The 17240-nt window shown below is 43.2% G+C and overlaps 1 protein-coding gene and 1 non-coding gene across 4 annotated transcripts in view; one reads left to right on the top strand and one right to left on the bottom strand.

The window, feature by feature from the left end:
• The window catches only part of LOC145342927 (adhesion G protein-coupled receptor L3-like), a 937845-nt gene that overhangs the window by 578567 nt on the left and 342038 nt on the right, over positions 1 to 17240 (bottom strand). The window lies entirely within an intron of this gene.
• Positions 2628 to 2709, top strand: trnan-guu (transfer RNA asparagine (anticodon GUU)). Its single transcript has one exon. It is a non-coding gene; the product is annotated as a tRNA-Asn (tRNA).

Genomic DNA, 17240 nt, shown 5'->3' on the forward strand with positions numbered 1-17240 from the left:
TCTCAGGTGTTACTAAATGATGATTTAACAGGCAGAGATCATTCTTCATTTAAAAAATTAACATACTGGAACAGCAGAAATAGTGTTGGTGACAAAAAACTGACAATGGGAAATTTAAGTGTATGGGTCTTCTACTTGAGAGTTGAATTTTATATTTGAGGGGAGCAAAGTGCCAGAGAATAGAATACATGTATTCATGTGCACTTTGACCCAGTATTAAGTACTCTCAGCTGCAGAGTGAAGTGAACTCTGGTCTCTCGATAATCTGCTTAATCATAATTTATGCACCATTTCAGTGCATCTTATTTTTTACATTAATGCCACAATACTCCAAAAGCGAGAATCGAACCAGCTCCCCTTGACATTCCATTGTTACCATTGCTGAATTTCGCCCCCCCCATCACATCCTCAGGGGGGAATTCTGTGGCCAGCAATTTATCTCTTGTCTCCACAAAGTCTGTCTGGTGTTTCCAAGACATAAGTCAGGAGTGTGATGGTATACTCTCCACTTGCCTGGATGAGTGTAACTGCAGCAACATTATCCAGGACAAAGCAGCTCGCTTGATTGGCACCTCATCAATCAATCTAAGCATTCATGCCCTCCACCATTGGCACAGTGATAGTAATATATACTACATACAAGACGTACTGCAGCAAATCACCAAAGCTCCTTTGACACCAACTTCCAAATATTTACCATCTTGGGATAAAGCAGCAGATGCATTGGAATACACAATGTTGATCTGGAACTATAGTGCAGTTCTTTCACTGTCATTGCGTTAAAATCCTTGAATTCCCTTCCTCCCTAATCCCACTGTGGATCCTTCTCCAGCATTGGACTGCATTGGTTCAAGAAGGCAGTTCACCAATACCTTCTCAAGAGCAATCAGGGATTACCAATCACTGGCCTTACCTGCAAAGCTCAAATCCCAAGGATGAATAAAAAGATGCTCGAAAGAAAATGTCCCTAGATTTGAAGTCACATCGTCCAAGGTGAAATGCTAATGAAACCAAAAGAGAAAATGCTGGAATTCCAGCATCTGCAGTCATTTGCTTTTATCCAGTGAAACAATAATGTCCTAGACAAGAGTACTAACCACTACTCTTATTTGTGTTATTCTAATGCTTTCACAATATAAAGATTTTTCCGTATAAGAGGTGCATAAGATTTTGATAGAGGTGTGAACGTAAGCAGGCTTTTTCCACTGAGGCTAGGGGAGAAAAAAACCAGAGGGCATGGGTTAAGGGGAAAAGGAGAAAAGTTTAAAGGGAATATTAGGGGGGGCTTCTTCACGCAGAGAGTGGTGGGAGTGTGGAATGAGGTGCCGGATAAAGTGGTAAATGTGGGGTCACTTTCAACATTTAAGGAAAATTTGGACGGGTCCATGGATGGGTAAGGAGGGATATGGTTCAAGTGCAGGTCAGTGGGACTCAGCAAAAAATGGTTTGGCACAGACAAGAAGGGCCAAAAGGCCTGTTTCTGAGCTGTAATTTTCTATGGTTCTATGGTTTTTCTATGGAATTCATGGAAACCATGGATGAACAGGGATATCCACTGTTTGAAGAAGTCAAGGTCTGAGGCATTCAAATCAGGCGACCTGACATATAAAAGAAAGCCAGGTACGAAGATCCAAAGATGCCAAAAGACAACACCAGACCATGCTAGAAACTCAGGCTAGCCACACAGAACCCCGCCGACTATGGCAAGGTCTGCAAAATATAACAGGCTACAAGATGAAGGCACGTAAAATCGCCAGCTTCAACGCACCCCTTCCTGATGAGCTCAATACATTCTATGCCCATTTTGAGCAAGAGATCAGCGAGAGCATGCCCTCCACCTGGAAACCTTACATGAACCTGTATCTGGGGTCACCATAGCAGATATCAAAGCAGCTTTCTCAAAGGCCAACCCACAGAAGGCAACTGATCTGAATGGGGTACCTGGATGCGCACTCAGATTCTGCACGGATCAGCTGGCAGGGGTATTCACAGACATTTTCAACCTTTCTTTACAACAATAAGGTCTCTATCTACTTCAAGACGATGACCACGGAAAAGCCAAACAGCGTGCCTTAATGACTATTGGCCGGCTCTGACATCCATCATTACGAAGTGCTTTGAAAGGCTAGTTATAGTACAAATCAATTCCAGCCTCCTGGACTGCCTGGATTCACTACAGTTTGCCTACTGCCACAACAGGTCCATAGCAGACGAAATCTCCCTGGCCCTGGAACACTAGATAACAAAGACACTTACGTCAGACTCCTATTTATTGACCACAGTTCAGCCTTCAACACTATTATTCCCACGAAACTCATCTCCAAACTCCGTGGGCTGGGCCTCAGCGCCTCCCTCTGCAATTGGATCCTATAATTCTTAACCCACAGACCACAGTGAGGATAGGCAACACTTCCTTCATGATTATTCTCAATCCCGGTGCACCATGAGACTGTATTCTCAGTCCCCTACTATACTCCTTACCCATCTATATCTGTGTCGTCAAATAGCCCTCCAACTCGATTTTCAAGTTTGCTGATGGCACCACCATAGGGGGTTTGACCTCAAACAATGATGAGACAGGGTACAGGAATGAGATAGAGAATCTGGTGAACTGGTGGATGGAGTATGACAAGGTGGTTGAGTGGTTAAGGCGATGGACTGTTTATCCATTGTGCTCTGCATGCGTGGGTTTGAATCCCATCCTCGTCAGTGCTGTACTTTGACACAGCACAGTGGCACAATGGTTAGCGCTGCTGCCTTACTGTTCCAGGGACCTGGGTTCAATTCCTGGCTTGGGCCACTGTGTGGAGTTTGCACACTGTCCCCGTGTCAGTGTGGGTTGCCTCCAGGTGCTCCAGTTTTCTCTCAGTCCAAAGATGTGCAAGTTAGGTTAACTAGCCATGCAAAATTGCCCCTTAGTGTCCCAGGATGTATAGCTCAGAGGGATTTGCAGGATAAATGTGTGGGGTTGTGGGTTAGGGCCAGGACAGGATTGTTGTCAGTGCAGACTTGATGGGCCTCCTCCACCTTGTAGCCTGTTACATTAAATAGGGTTTCATAGAACATAGAACATTACAGCGCAGAACAGGCCCTTCGGCCCACGATGTTGCGCCGACCAATTAAAAAAGCAATGACCCTCTAACCTAAACCAATCCCTTTCCATCCATAAACCTATCCACGTAAAATCACCAGCTTCAACGCACCCCTTCCTGATGAGCTCAATGCATTCTATGCCCATTTTGAGCAAGAGATCAGCGAGAGCATGCCCTCCACCTGGAAGCCTTGGATGAACCTGTATCTGGGGTCACCATAGCAGATATCAAAGCAGCTTTCTCAAAGGCCAACCCACAGAACATAGAACATTACAGCGCAGAACAGGCCCTTCGGCCCACGATGTTGCGCCGACCAGTTACAAAACAATGACCCACTAACCTAAACCAATCCCTTTTCGTCCATAAACCTATCCACGGATCTTTTAAACGCCCCCAAACTAGGCGCATTTACAACTGCAGCAGGCAGGGCATTCCAATCCCTCACCACCCTCTGGGTAAAGAACCTACCCCTGACATCCGTCCTATAACTACCCCCCCTTAATTTAAAGCCATGCTCCCTCGTGCTAGATTTCTCCATCAGAGGAAAAAGGCTATCACTATCCACCCTATCTAAACCTCTAATCATCTTATATGTTTCAATAAGATCCCCTCTTAGCCGCCTTCTTTCCAGCGAAAACAACCCCAAATCCCTCAGCCTCTCCTCATAGGACCTCCCCTCCATACCAGGCAACATCCTGGTAAACCTCCTCTGCACCCTCTCCAAAGCCTCCACATCCTTCCTGTAATGTGGGGACCAGAACTGCACACAATACTCCAAGTGCGGCCGCACCAGAGTTGTGTACAGTTGCAACATGACGCTGCGACTCCTAAATTCACTCCCCCTACCAATAAACGCCAAGACACCGTATGCCTTCTTAACAACCTTACCTACTTGATTCCCAACTTTCAGGGATCTATGTACACATACACCTAGATCCCTCTGCTCATCCACACTATTCAAAGTCCTCCCGTTAGCCCTATACTCGACACATCTGTTATTCCTACCAAAGTGAATTACCTCACACTTCTCCGGCAACTGATCTGAATGGGGTACCTGGATGTGCACTCAGATTCTGTGCGGATCAGCTGGCAGGGGTTTCAAAGCTTCTATGATGATGGTGGGTGGACATTAATCTCTCCCTCAATGTCAACAAAACGAAGGAGATTGTCATCGACTTCAGGAAGTTTAGAGGAGAACATGCCCCTGTCTACATCAATGGTGACGAAATAGAAAGGGTCGAGAGCTTCAAGTTTTTAGGTGTCCAGATCACCCTGTCCTGGTCCCACCGTGCCAACACTATAGTTAAGAAAGCTCATCAACTCCTCTACTTTCTCAGAAGATTAAGGAAATTTGTCCTGTCAGCTATGGCTCTCACCAACTTTTACAGATCATAGAATGCATTCTTTCTGGTTGTATCACAGCTTGGTATGGCTCCTGATCTGTCCAAGATGGCAAGAAACTACGAAAGGTCATGAATGTAGCCTAATCCAGCCTCCCATCTATTGACTGTCCGTACTTCTCGCTGCTTCGATAAAGCAGCTAGCATAATTAAGGACCCCATGCACTCTGGACATTATCTCTTCCACCTTTTCCCATCAAGAAAAAAAACCAAAGTCTGAGGTCATGTATCAACTGACTCAAGAACAGTTTCTTTCCTACTGCCAGCAGACTTTTGAATGGGCCTACCTTGCATTAAGTTGATCTTTCTCTATGCCCTAGCTATGATTGTAACACTACATTCTGCACTCTCTCGTTTCTTTCTCTATGAACGATATGCTTTGTCTGCATAGCGCACAAGAAACAATACTTCTCACTGTATGCTAATAGATGAGACAGTAATAAAATCTAATCAAAATCATGATTCCAAACAATTTCACAAGAATTTCTATTCTGTCACAGGCCACCTCAGTCTTTAGATCATCATAAAAATCCAAATGAATGACTCATATCCTTCTGGGAAGGGAACCTGTTAATCCTTCCAACTGACTTGCATGTTAGTCCAGTCTCACTTGAAATCATTGGCTCTGAATGCTCCTAGAGCACTGGGACATAGGTAATAAATAGTGCTTTTCTTGCATTACCCAAATCCTAAGAATAAATTATAATATTAAAAAGACACTTGGATATAGTTCAATTGCCCAACCTACAAAGCTCATTTGGTAAGGCTTAGGAAAATATTTGGTCATTGACAATATTTGACCAAGGAAGAAATGTGCACACAAATTTCTACATCACTATATCCCACCAAGGATTCATAAAATGCTGATTTACGTCGCAATTTTCCACACAATAAATTTCCTATCTTCATTGGGCCTTGGCAAAACACATCAACAAACAATTCAGTTTTCCCCAGAATGACTGACACAAGACAAGCCAAACGCATTTAAGCTCCTAATCAGTTGTGACTTTGGTTGAAACCATTCTCAAACCAAGGCTTTGACTGTAAATCTAGCTCCTGGACTAGAGTACAAGATAGAGAGCCCTGCATCGTTGAAGATGCTGTACTTTGGTAATACTATAAATCAACATTCCATTTCTTTGTCTCGGTTTTAGGCAGAAAAAACCCACTGACTTTGCCGAGAGACATGACAAACCTGATAACTGCAAGTGTTTTTTTCTATGTCTACTAGCAACCAGTTACGGAACGGTATTAGAGAAGAAAGATCTGCATCTATGTGACAACTTGTATGTCTCAAACGTCAAGCATTTCATACATAACGTAGCACATCAAAGTCTAGTAATACCAGCTACACAAACACATAAAAATTTTGTGCACAACCAAGTATCACAAAAAGGGATCGTTTGAAAGATGAGTTAATCTGCTTTCGGTCTCCATTATTCATCAAAAGCCTCCTGATCTTCTTTGACTGATGCTACAAGATTCTTAATGGGGACTGAATGACTAGAACAGGCAGATGAGACAAGTGGCTGTCCAGAATGCACAGAGTAGATTCAAAGATGGAGATGACTTTGCCCTTTGATACCCTATTTGGATTAAAATAATTAAAGGTGCTAATTTTAAACCAAGCCTATTAATAAAACAGCACGCATTAAGACATCAAAAGAAATCAATTTCCACAGCTGTGGTGGATGGATGTGTGCCGAGAAGGAACATCTGTAATCTTCTTAATCATTTTGGATCAGTGAGACATTAATGGAAAGGACCAGAGCTGTGAGGTCCAGAAATTTTAGGAACCTGATACTTCAAACCTGCAATTCTAGAAATAAGACATACCACAAACAACTCAGAAATCTTAAAACATGTTTTTTAGATTTTCCAAACCATTGCTCTGAGATTAACAGAACTGGAGTGCATTTCCTTGGCCTGAGCTTATGCTCCTGCAGAGTCGGGACAATTCCCAGCTCCAAAAACCCAAGCCAGGAAAAGATGCCCCATATGGTTGGATTTTTATTCTGGAGGGTAAAGTGTGAGTTGGGCCTGCTATCCTCAGAAATGATCTGGATGCAGCACAAAAGCTGCTGGGTGCATAGATAGGCAGGACAAAAAGGTGTTAAAATTAATACAACCAAAGGTGTTAAAATTAATACAACCAAAAATAGCAAACTCCACAGACCCAAGCCGGGAATCGAACCTAGATCCCTGGTGCTGTGAAGCAGCAGTGCCACCATGCCACCCATATTTCCCATTCGCTCCTTGCCAAAATCAGATCAGTCTCTGTAAAAGTTTGACTTGCAGCTGCTCCCCAACAGCCCAATCCCCACAAAGATGGTGGGGGCCAATTTCTGACACAGGATTTCCGCATTCCGGCATCCACAGCCATTACACAATAATTGAGAGCCTGCACAAAAATGAAGGTTTGAATGTTTACTGAGCAGAGTACTCGTTTCCACATGGACACTGACAACACCCGACTTTGTCAAACCACCAGTTCTTTTAATTCTTCCACAGTTGCTGCTAACTATCAGACCACTTATTTGACATTCAGTACCGATGTCAGATAAGCGGTTTGACCCTCCTGAAAACCTCCACTCGTCTCCTTTCCCCCTCAGGCCCCCTCAACATCCCTTCCCCTTCAGACCCCAACACTCAGGGCCCCTTTCCCTGGCACATTTGGCACCTTCAGGCCATGTGTCCAGCCACTGACACACTGGCCTGACTCTTTGGGCCCGATGTGGACTTGGAGGTAAGTCCAGTGGCCATTTGCCCCTCTGTTGATGACAGATGCAGAGGAAGAGTCCTAGGGGTTGAGTAGACTTGGGCTGAGGGCAATGGGTTGATCTCGCCATTTTCCACTGGGATGGAGATGTCACGCGTGAGTTTTCTCCGGGTGCTCCGGTTTCCTCCCACACCCCAAAGATGTGCTGTTAGGCTGATTGACAGGAATAAATTGTCCCTAAATCAGACTCCCTCAATCTGGATGGCCATAAAACATTAGACAGGGGTCGTGGGTGGAGAGGGGGACTGGTGGTGTTGAGATGGCGGCACAGGCTCATTGGGCCGAAGGGCCTGTTTCCCGGGCTGATTTTGTTCTTTGTATGACTGGCCTGTCCCTTCTAGCCCTGGCAAATCTGAAGATCATCCCAGGTGTGGTGATTTCAGGCATTCCTGTGATTAATATCTGCATTCCTGCTTGTCAGTTGTGCAAAGTCCAAAGTAGAATGATAAAATCCCAATAGTGCTGAAGGAGGCCATTCAGCCCATCAAGCCTGCACCAGTTCTCTGAAAGACTATCTTATTTCCCCCCATGATCTCTATACCTCGTATATTTATCAGGGCTGATCTATCTAACCTAAACATCTTGAGACACTAAGAGGCAATTTAGCAAGACCATTCCACCTAACCTGGCCAGGTAACTTTAACCTCCATGCCCCTGGGCATGTAGCAGGATTTTAAATCATTGCAGCACTCCATTCTGCAGCAAGGATTTTCCTTTCTCCCTATCATTAGCTGCAAGTGACGACAGACCCCTTTGAACTCCCCTCACTGAGAAGAGATATCAATTTTACCTGGGGAGGGATGGGGGTTCCAGTCAACACAGCTGTGCATTCAGTCCCAATGTATGCACACATCTTTGCTGTCAAGTTGCTAAGCCATCCCAGTAAACTGAAATTGTTGAAACCCTCTCCACTGCACTTGAAGCCTTAATCTGCAACAAATTTAACACGCAGTGTCTCGTAAATGATTCAGCTGGCAGTTCAATGAATTTCTATCTCCTCTTGCCACCAGTGTTTATCTTTATTTCCACTTCAAAGAGGAGTGGAACCACAGACTGTCAATCAGGCTTAGACTCCGTCAACAGTGCAATCAGGATCAATGGGGTATTTCAGGTGTATTCAACCATGATGGTCCCGCTGGGGAGACGGGTGAATAGCAAGAGCTATTTAATGAGGTAATTCACTTTGGTAGGAGCAACAGATGTGTCGAGTATAGGGCTAACGGGAGGACTTTGAATAGTGTGGATGAACAGAGGGATCTAGGTGTGTGTGTACATAGATCCCTGAAAGTTGGGAATCAAGTAGATAAGGTTGTCAAGAAGGCGTACGGTGTCTTGGCGTTTATTGGTAGGGGGATTGAATTTAGGAGTCGCAGTGTAATGTTGCAACTGTACACTACTCTAGTGCGGCCGCACTTGGAGTACTGTGTGCAGTTCTGGTCCCCGCATTACAAGAAGGATGTGGAGGCGTTGGAGAGGGTGCAGAGGAGGTTTACTAGGATGTTGCCTGGTATGGTGGGGAGGTCCTATGAGGAGAGACTGAGGGATCTAGGGTTGTTTTCGTTGGAAAGAAGGCGGCTAAGAGGGGATCTTATTGAAACATATAAGATGATTAGAGGTTTAGATAGGGTGGATAGTGATAGCCTTTTTCCTCGGATGGAGAAAGCTAGCACGAGGGGGCATGGCTTTAAATTAAGGGGGGGTAGCTACAGGACGGATGTCAGGGGTAGGTTCTTTACCCAGCGGGTGGTGAGGGATTGGAATGCCCTGCCTGCTGCAGTTGTAAATGCGTCTAGTTTGGGGGCGTTTAAGAGATCTCTGGATAGGTTTATGGACGAAAAGGGATTGGTATAGGCTAGTGGGTCATTGTTTTTGTAACTGGTCGGCGCAACATCGTGGGCCGAAGGGCCTGTTCTGCGCTGTAATGTTCTATGTTCTATGTTCTATTAAATTGGATTTCAAGCCCGTTAATTATATTTAAAGTTGTGAACTTCAATATGCATTAGGTTCCTGCCCGTATGGGCAGGAATGCAATCGGATTCAACAGTATGGCCTGGGTCACAACAGGATTGGTTACCAGCAAGGAACCCATTTTTCCACCAACTCCTAATTTTCCAGGCCAGTGGGAGCTACCGAACCTGGACAATCCCCCTTTCCTTCTAAATCTTGAATCAAAATTTGGAAGTGCTATTCCGAAGCTCTAATTAGAGTCCTGAGAGTAAATGTGATTACACAATGTCCAAATGTAAATATAACATGAAGAAATTTGAATGAATTGAGTTTTTTTTTAAATCATGGGATGTGGGCATCATTGGCACAGCCAGAATTGCCCACCTGTGTTTACCTTTTAATTCAGTGACTTGCTAGGCCATTGCCGAGGGCAGTAAAGAGTCAACCACATTGGTGTGGGCCAGATCGGGCAAGAACTGCAAATCCTTCCCTAAAGAATATTTGAGAACCAGATGGGTTTTTACAACAATCAATGATAGTTTTTTAATGGCCACCATTATTGAGATTATATGTTCATTATATCACCATTATATGTTCTAGATTTATTAACGAAATTTAAATTTCACTAGCTACCATGGTAATACTTGAATCCAATTTCCCATAGCATTAAAGTTTATTTATTAGTCACAAATAGGTTTTTTAACTAGTGACTGTGAAAATCTCCCAGTCCCACACTCCAGTGCATGTTTGGGTACGTTGAGGGATAATTTAGCATGGCCAATGCACCTAACCAGCATGTCTTTGGGCTACGGGAGGAAACCCACGCAGACACAGGAAGAGCATGCAGACCCCACATAGACAGTGACCCGAGCTGGGAACTGAACCCAGGCCCCTGGCACTGAGGCAGCGGTGCTAACCACTGTGCTGCCCAAGCACCTGAACTTAGAACCTTAGAATCCCTACCATGCAGAAGGAGGCCATTTGGCTTACACTCCGTCAACATTGCAATCAGGATCAATGGGGTACTTCAGGTGCATTCAACCATGACGGTCCCGCTGGGGAGGTGGGTGAATAGCAAGAGCTATTTAAATTGGATTTCAAGCCCAAATTTAATTATATTTAAAGTTGTGAACTTCAATTTGCTTTAGTCTGCACCAACCATAATCCCAGCCAGGCCCTATTCCTGTAACCCCACATATTTACCCTGCTAATTCCCCTGACACTAGGGTCAATTTAGCATGGCCAATAAGCCTAACCCACACATCTTTGGACTGTGGGAGGAAATCAGAACACCCAAAGGAAACCCACACAGACATGGGGAGAATGTGTAAACTCCATACAGACAGTGACTCCAGGCTGAAATTGAACCCAGATCACCGATGCTGTCAGCACTGTGCCACTGTGCTGCCCTAGTTCTGGATTATTTGTCCAGTAACACTATCATCTCAAAAGTAAAAATCATTTCTCCATGTTCATACATTACTCTGGATTTACATGATTTATAGCTAAATATGAATTATTTATAGCTAATTTGCAAGATTCCGCACAATCTGGCAAGAGGAGACCTGGTTGCAACAAAGAAGTTTGCAACATATAAAATTAGATATCTAAACCATGTTTGTTCTAACTGAGATCCATCACATGCATGGAATAACATCAAGCTGACTCTTGGAGCCAAGAGTTCATGAGATCTTTCTTCTCAGTACCTTGCTGTGAAACATGGTGGACTTACAGTAATCAAGGAAGAAATCTCAACAACTTGCCCAGCATCTCATGAAGAACAAAATCATTCATGCAGCAATCCTCTCAAATGCAAATTTCCCAGGCATATCAGCACTCAAACAGAAGTGACTTTGCTGGCATAGGCACATTCCCAGGTTGGACACGAGCCCAAGGATTTCTGTATGGAGAAGTATTGTTGTCAGAAGACCAGGAGGACTCCCAGAGCTTTGCTTCAAGTATGTTTGCAAATGCAACATGGAGGCCTTAAACATTGATTTTTGAACCTGGGACACACTAACCAATGAAAGGGTCAATCGTACTGTGGACCCATGAGAACGACTATAAGTGCAATTGAGCAATAGGTGACAACACCAAAAATAACAACTCACAATGTTACCCAATAAACACTTCACTTGTGGCAGAACCTGCCTCTCATGAATTGCCCTCTTCAGCCACCATCAAAAAAAAATGCACCTGATGAAGTTTCCCCAACATTTGCTGATCCATCACTGTACAGAAATGGGAGGATGCTAATGACTGCCTGCTACTGAATAAAGTGCAAGAATGTTGTCATAAACAAATCCATAGCACTTTCAAATGTAAATTTCAGAAAAATGATCCAACATATGATGATCCCCATTCTGAGAACTAATAAAGGGCAAGGAGATCAGGATGCTGGCTATTTACAAGTACTGGGTCATTCAAAACCTAACACCAGGGAGCTCTGGGCAGCAACATCAAAGCACTTATTCATTTTCATAGAATCCCCACAGTGCAGAAGATGGCCATTTGGCCCATTGAGTCTACACCGACAATATTTTACCCAGACCCTATCTCTATAATCCCACATATTTGCTAACCTATGCAGTTTTGGACACCAATGAGCAAATTAGCATGGCCAATCCACCTAACCTGCACATCTTTGGACCGTGGGAGGAAACCAGAGCACCCGAAGGAAACACACGCAGACCTGGGGAAAATGTGCAAACTCCACACAGTCACCCAAGATTGGATTAAACATGGGTCCCTGGCGCTGTGAGGCAGCAGTACTAAGCTTATAATATACGCAAATGTCTTTCGAAAATAGCAAAGGTCACATGGATGGATGGATAATCGGCTCATTATCATCTTCCAGTTTGGCCATTATGGGCATACAGAGCCCTGAGGTGATAATTGACACCTCAAATGAGACGAAATTGCTGTAATGCCTCAGAGCTAGTATTCTAACCTACAGTGATGCTATTATATTAAATAGCCAAATATTATCACTATTAAACATTCTGAATCGTCTAGAATGGAGAACAATACTGTGGTTGGAAATTACTTGCAACAATTGCACCATAACCAAGAATTTAACCAAGTTAGAAAAGTCTCATTTATTTCACAAATCCCATGTTCAGCAACCATAGTATCGCTTCACATTTTTTAAAAATCATTTTAAGAACATCAAAAGAGATGGGCAGAATCTTAAACACTGCAAAGACAAAAACATATGAGCATAAAAGCAAATTATTCCGCTGGAACCTAAAACCAAAAGAGAAAATGCTGGAAAATCTCAGCAGGTCTGGCAGCATCTGTAAGAAGAGAAAACAGCTAACATTTAGAATCCAAATGACCCTTTATCAAAACTTTGAAGACTCGAAACGTCAGCTCTTTTCTCTCCTTAGAGATGCTGCCAGACCTGCTGAGATTTTCCAGCATCTTCTTTTTTGGAAATACATGGATACGACAGGCCAAGTCACTGTTTCAAAGTAAGGGGTCTCCTATTTAAAATGAGATGAGATGGAGGCTGCCTCGCTAAATATTTTTAAGAAGCGGGTTGATGGGTTCTTGATAAGAGAGGGGATTAAGGGTTATGGGGAGAGGGCGGGAAAGTGGAACTGAGCCACGACAGATCAGCCATGATCTTATTGAATGGCGGGGCAGGCTCGAAGGGCTAGATGGCCTACTCGTGCTCCTATTTCTTATGTTCTTATGTTCTTATGAATGTTTTTTTCTCTCAGAGAGCTGAGAGTCTTTGGAACTGTCTTCCTGAAAAGGCAGTGGAAGCAGAGTTTTTGAATATTTTTCAGGCAGAGATGGATAAATTCTTGGTTAGCGAGAGGGTGATAGGTTTTCAGGAACAGGCGGGATGCAGATCTGAGGTTACTATCTGATTAGTCATGGCCTTATTAAATGGTGGAGCAGACTTGAGAGTCCAAATGACCTCCTGCTCCTTGTTAGTATATAGCACTTCTAATATAAAGAAAAATCTCAAGATGCTTGACAAATGGAGACATGGATCTTACTCCAAGGTATGGAGAGAAATGTTAGTCAGAAAGCTGAGCTCAGAACAGGTTTGAAAAAGATGCGGACACTATGTGGAAAAGGGAGGAATTTCCAAAGTGTAGGATCCAGCAGAATCAAGGCAGCTAAAGGTTATGCCCTTGTGGTATGGTGAAGGACTGGATGTGTGAATAGAGTTCAAAGACCAAATGTTGCACGAGGTTGCCAAGGTAAAATGAGACATTAAGGTAAGGATTTTAAATTAATGTAATGATGGAACAGGAGCCAAGAAGGCCAGCACAATAAGAATAATGAGGGAGAGAGAGGTTCAATGTAGAAGAAGATTTTAGTAGCTAGGTTTTCGTCAAGTTAAAGGGATTATGGATCTGGAAGGCTGGAAGCCATTGGAGAAATCCACTTCAGTGTTAACAAAAGGATAGAGATTTCAGCTGATATAGATCTGAAGTGTAGGTATTTGGGAAGGCAATACTGGGAAGGCAATATTAAGACAACTTGACAATGGAAAGGAAATGTGGCATGCAAATCAGCTTTGTGTCAAGCAAGGTTTTGCATGGTGTATGGCTGTGCATGGTATATGGCTGTGCCAGAATGCCTCACGACAGAAGACTGAACCTATGTTGGGGGAATGGAACTGAAGCAGGAGCAGTTGTATTTGGTAAAGGCCAGGACAGTAGTTTTGGTCTTTGCAAAATTCAATTAGAGCTGTTTTGGCACATCCCTAAAAATATTCCCATTGAGTTCTCAGGTACACATTTAAAATAACACAACTAGCATGGTTGTAAATTGCAATGTGAAAGCAAAATGCTGTGGAAGCTGGCAATCAGAGATAAAAATAGAAATAAATGGAAACATTCAAACACTGGCAGCATGGAAGAACAACAATTAAAGTTTCAGATCTGTGACCTTTTATCAGAAGTCAGTAATCTTTTTCACATGAAATGATTTGGAGGAAAATGTAGCTGGTCTGATAAATAAGTTCACAGAAGATATAAAAATTGGTGGAGTTGTGGATAGATAAGAGGATTGTCAGAGGATGCAGCAAGATATAGATGGGTTGGAGACTTGGGCGGAAAAACAGCAGATGGAGTTTAATCCGGACAAATGTGAGGTAATGCAGTTTGAAGGTCCAATGCATGTAAGAATTCTACAGAAAATGGTAGAACCCTTAGGAGTTTTAGCAGCCAGAGAGATCTGGGCATACATGTCCATCAATCAGTGAAAGTAGCAACGCAGGTGGATAAGATAGTCTAAAAGGCATATGGTATGCTTGCCTTCATCGGTCGGGGCACTGAGTATAAAAATTGGCAGGTCATGCTGCAGCTGTACCTTAGTTAGGTCTCATTTGGAATGTTGTGCATAATTCTGGATGCCACATTACCAGAAAGATGTGGATGTTTTGGAGAGGGTACAGAAGAGCTTTACCAGAACATTGCCTGGTCTGGAGGATGTTAGCTATGAAGAAAAGTTGGATAAACTCGGTTTGTTCTCACCGGATCGACGGAGGTTGAGGGGCAACCTGATAAGTGGTTTGCAAGATTATGTGTGGCATGGACAGAGTGGATGGTCAGGTGCTCTTTCCTAGGGTAGAAAAGTCAAGTGTTAGGGGACATAGGTTTAAGATGCTTGGAAAAAAGTTTAGAGGAGATGGGCGAGGAAAGTTTTTTTTATTTACACAGAGGGTGGTGAATGTCTGGAACACCCTGCCTGGGGAGGTGGTGGGGATAAGTACGTTAATGGCATTTAAGGGGCATGTAGACAAATACATGAATAGGATGGGAATGGAAGGATACAGATTACATAAGTGCATATGGTTTTAGTTTAGGTAGGCATCATGATTGGTGCAGACTTGGAGGGCCAAAAGGTCTGTTCCTGTGCTATACTGTTCTTTGTCCTTAAAACACAAGACATGTAAAAAAGATTTTGTATCCAACAACAACCACGTCAGACCTTCATCTAAATAGTCAATGATGGGCCTTCTTTATTCAAAAAAAATTGTATTGAAGTACAAATACTTAGTGTGCAATCAAGTGATTCAAAACCACAAAATAACTCCATTAAACAACTAACCTGACCTTTCCATGTGAATCTTAGTCGATATGTAAGATTCTTTCATGTGACAATATAGTATATTGATTAGAAATCTTTATATCCGTCAACTACTTATTACATTTACAGTATGTGTGAATATGGCCACGTCAACAATAAATTTAAAAAGTTAATGGAGAGAATTTAAAAATAGACACACACCAATTTCTACTGAAATAGATTTCAATCCAGCAGGATGGAAGTGGATAAGAAAAACTGGTTCTTTGCTTGACGCAACAATATATTAGACCCAAGTGCAGAAACTAAACAATTTGAATGAACACATTGACCACTGAGGAGATAGTTAGGCAACACATTGGTTGCAATGATCAACTTCTGAATATGGTTATTTTCTGCACTATCAGTTTGGTTTGAACCAAAATTCACTATTAGAAGACATGAGCAGCAATGTTATGGTGCAATAAATCCAGTTATGTCATTTTCTTCATATTGGTTTGCAGCTTGGTACATTCTCACCTCTGACTGAGAAAGTAACTAGTTCAAGGTTTTGTTCCAGTGGAAGCATATAATCTAGGGTAGCTAAAGGTTTGCCATATGATTAGAAAAATTATCTTTCAGTTGAAGCAATAAATCAAGACGCCTTTTGCTTTGATGTAAAAGATTGCATGTCACCAAAAACAAAGAAGAATTTTTCTACATATCCTAGCCAACATTCATCATTAAGGTCATCCAGAATGCTGGCCTAATTTGCATCAATTCTCATTCACTCAACACCACTGTGCTAACAGATCTAAATCCTGGACATGCAACATCTTGATTTTAAAATTATTATCTTTGCTTTCAATTCCTTTCATAATCTCCCCTACCTCACAGCTCTGATATTCTCCTCTAATTCTGGCCCATTGACCATCCCAAATTTAATCATTACAGGCAGCACAGAGGCATAATGGTTAGCACTACTGTCTCATAGCAACAGAGACCCAGATTCTTTTAGAATGTCAGTGCAGACTCAATGGGCCAAATGGTCTCCTTCTGCACTGTAGAGATCCTATGGTTCTATAAGATGCCAAGGCACTGGGAGTCTGAAGTTCTCTCCAGAAACCTCTCCACCTGTGTACTTTTCTATTTTAAGATCATCCTCTGCCATCAGAATTTTGGCATCTGCCCAATATCTCCTTGTGTATGACGGTGTCAAACATTGTTCAGTAAAATATCCAGGCACTTCACCAGTATAGTATGGAGAAGTTTCTATATAAAGTGAGAGGGCATGGGATCCAGGGGGCTTTGGCCTTGTGGATCCAGAACTGGCTTGCCTGCAGAAGGCAGAGAGTGGTTGTGGATGGGTCTTTTTCTGCATGGAGGTCAGTCACCAGTGGAGTGCCCCAGGGATCTGTTCTAGGACCCTTGCTGTTTGTCATTTTCATAAATGACCTGGATGAGGAAGTGGAGGGATGGGTTAGCAAGTTTGCAGACGATACGAAGGTTGGTGGTGTTGTGGATGGTCTGGAGGGATGTCAGAAGTTGCAGCGGGACATAGATAGGATGCAAGACTGGGCGGAGAAGTGGCAGATGGACTTCAATGCAGATAAATGTGTAGTGGTCCATTTTGGCAGGACCAATGGGATGAAGGTATACAATATCAAGGGTAGGAGTCTCTACTGTGTTGAAGAGCAGAGGGATCTTGGGGTCCAGGTCCATAGGACTCTTAAATCGGCCTCACAGGTGGAGGATGTGGTCAAGAAGGCATATGGTGTACTGGCCTTCATTAATCGAGGGATTGAGTTTAGGAGTCAGGAGGTAATGCTGCAACTTTATAGGACCCTTGTCAGACCCCACTTGGAGTACTGTGTGCAGTTCTGGTCACCTCACTATAGGAAGGACGTGGAAGCTATTGAAAGGGTGCAGAGGAGATTTACAAGGATGTTGCCTGGATTGGGAGGCATGCCTTATGAAGATAGGTTGAGGGAG

Source organism: Carcharhinus amblyrhynchos, chromosome 5 (genome assembly GCF_965287045.1).
Source record: "Carcharhinus amblyrhynchos chromosome 5, sCarAmb.v2.hapA, whole genome shotgun sequence".
NCBI classification, from domain to species: Eukaryota; Metazoa; Chordata; class Chondrichthyes; order Carcharhiniformes; family Carcharhinidae; genus Carcharhinus; species Carcharhinus amblyrhynchos.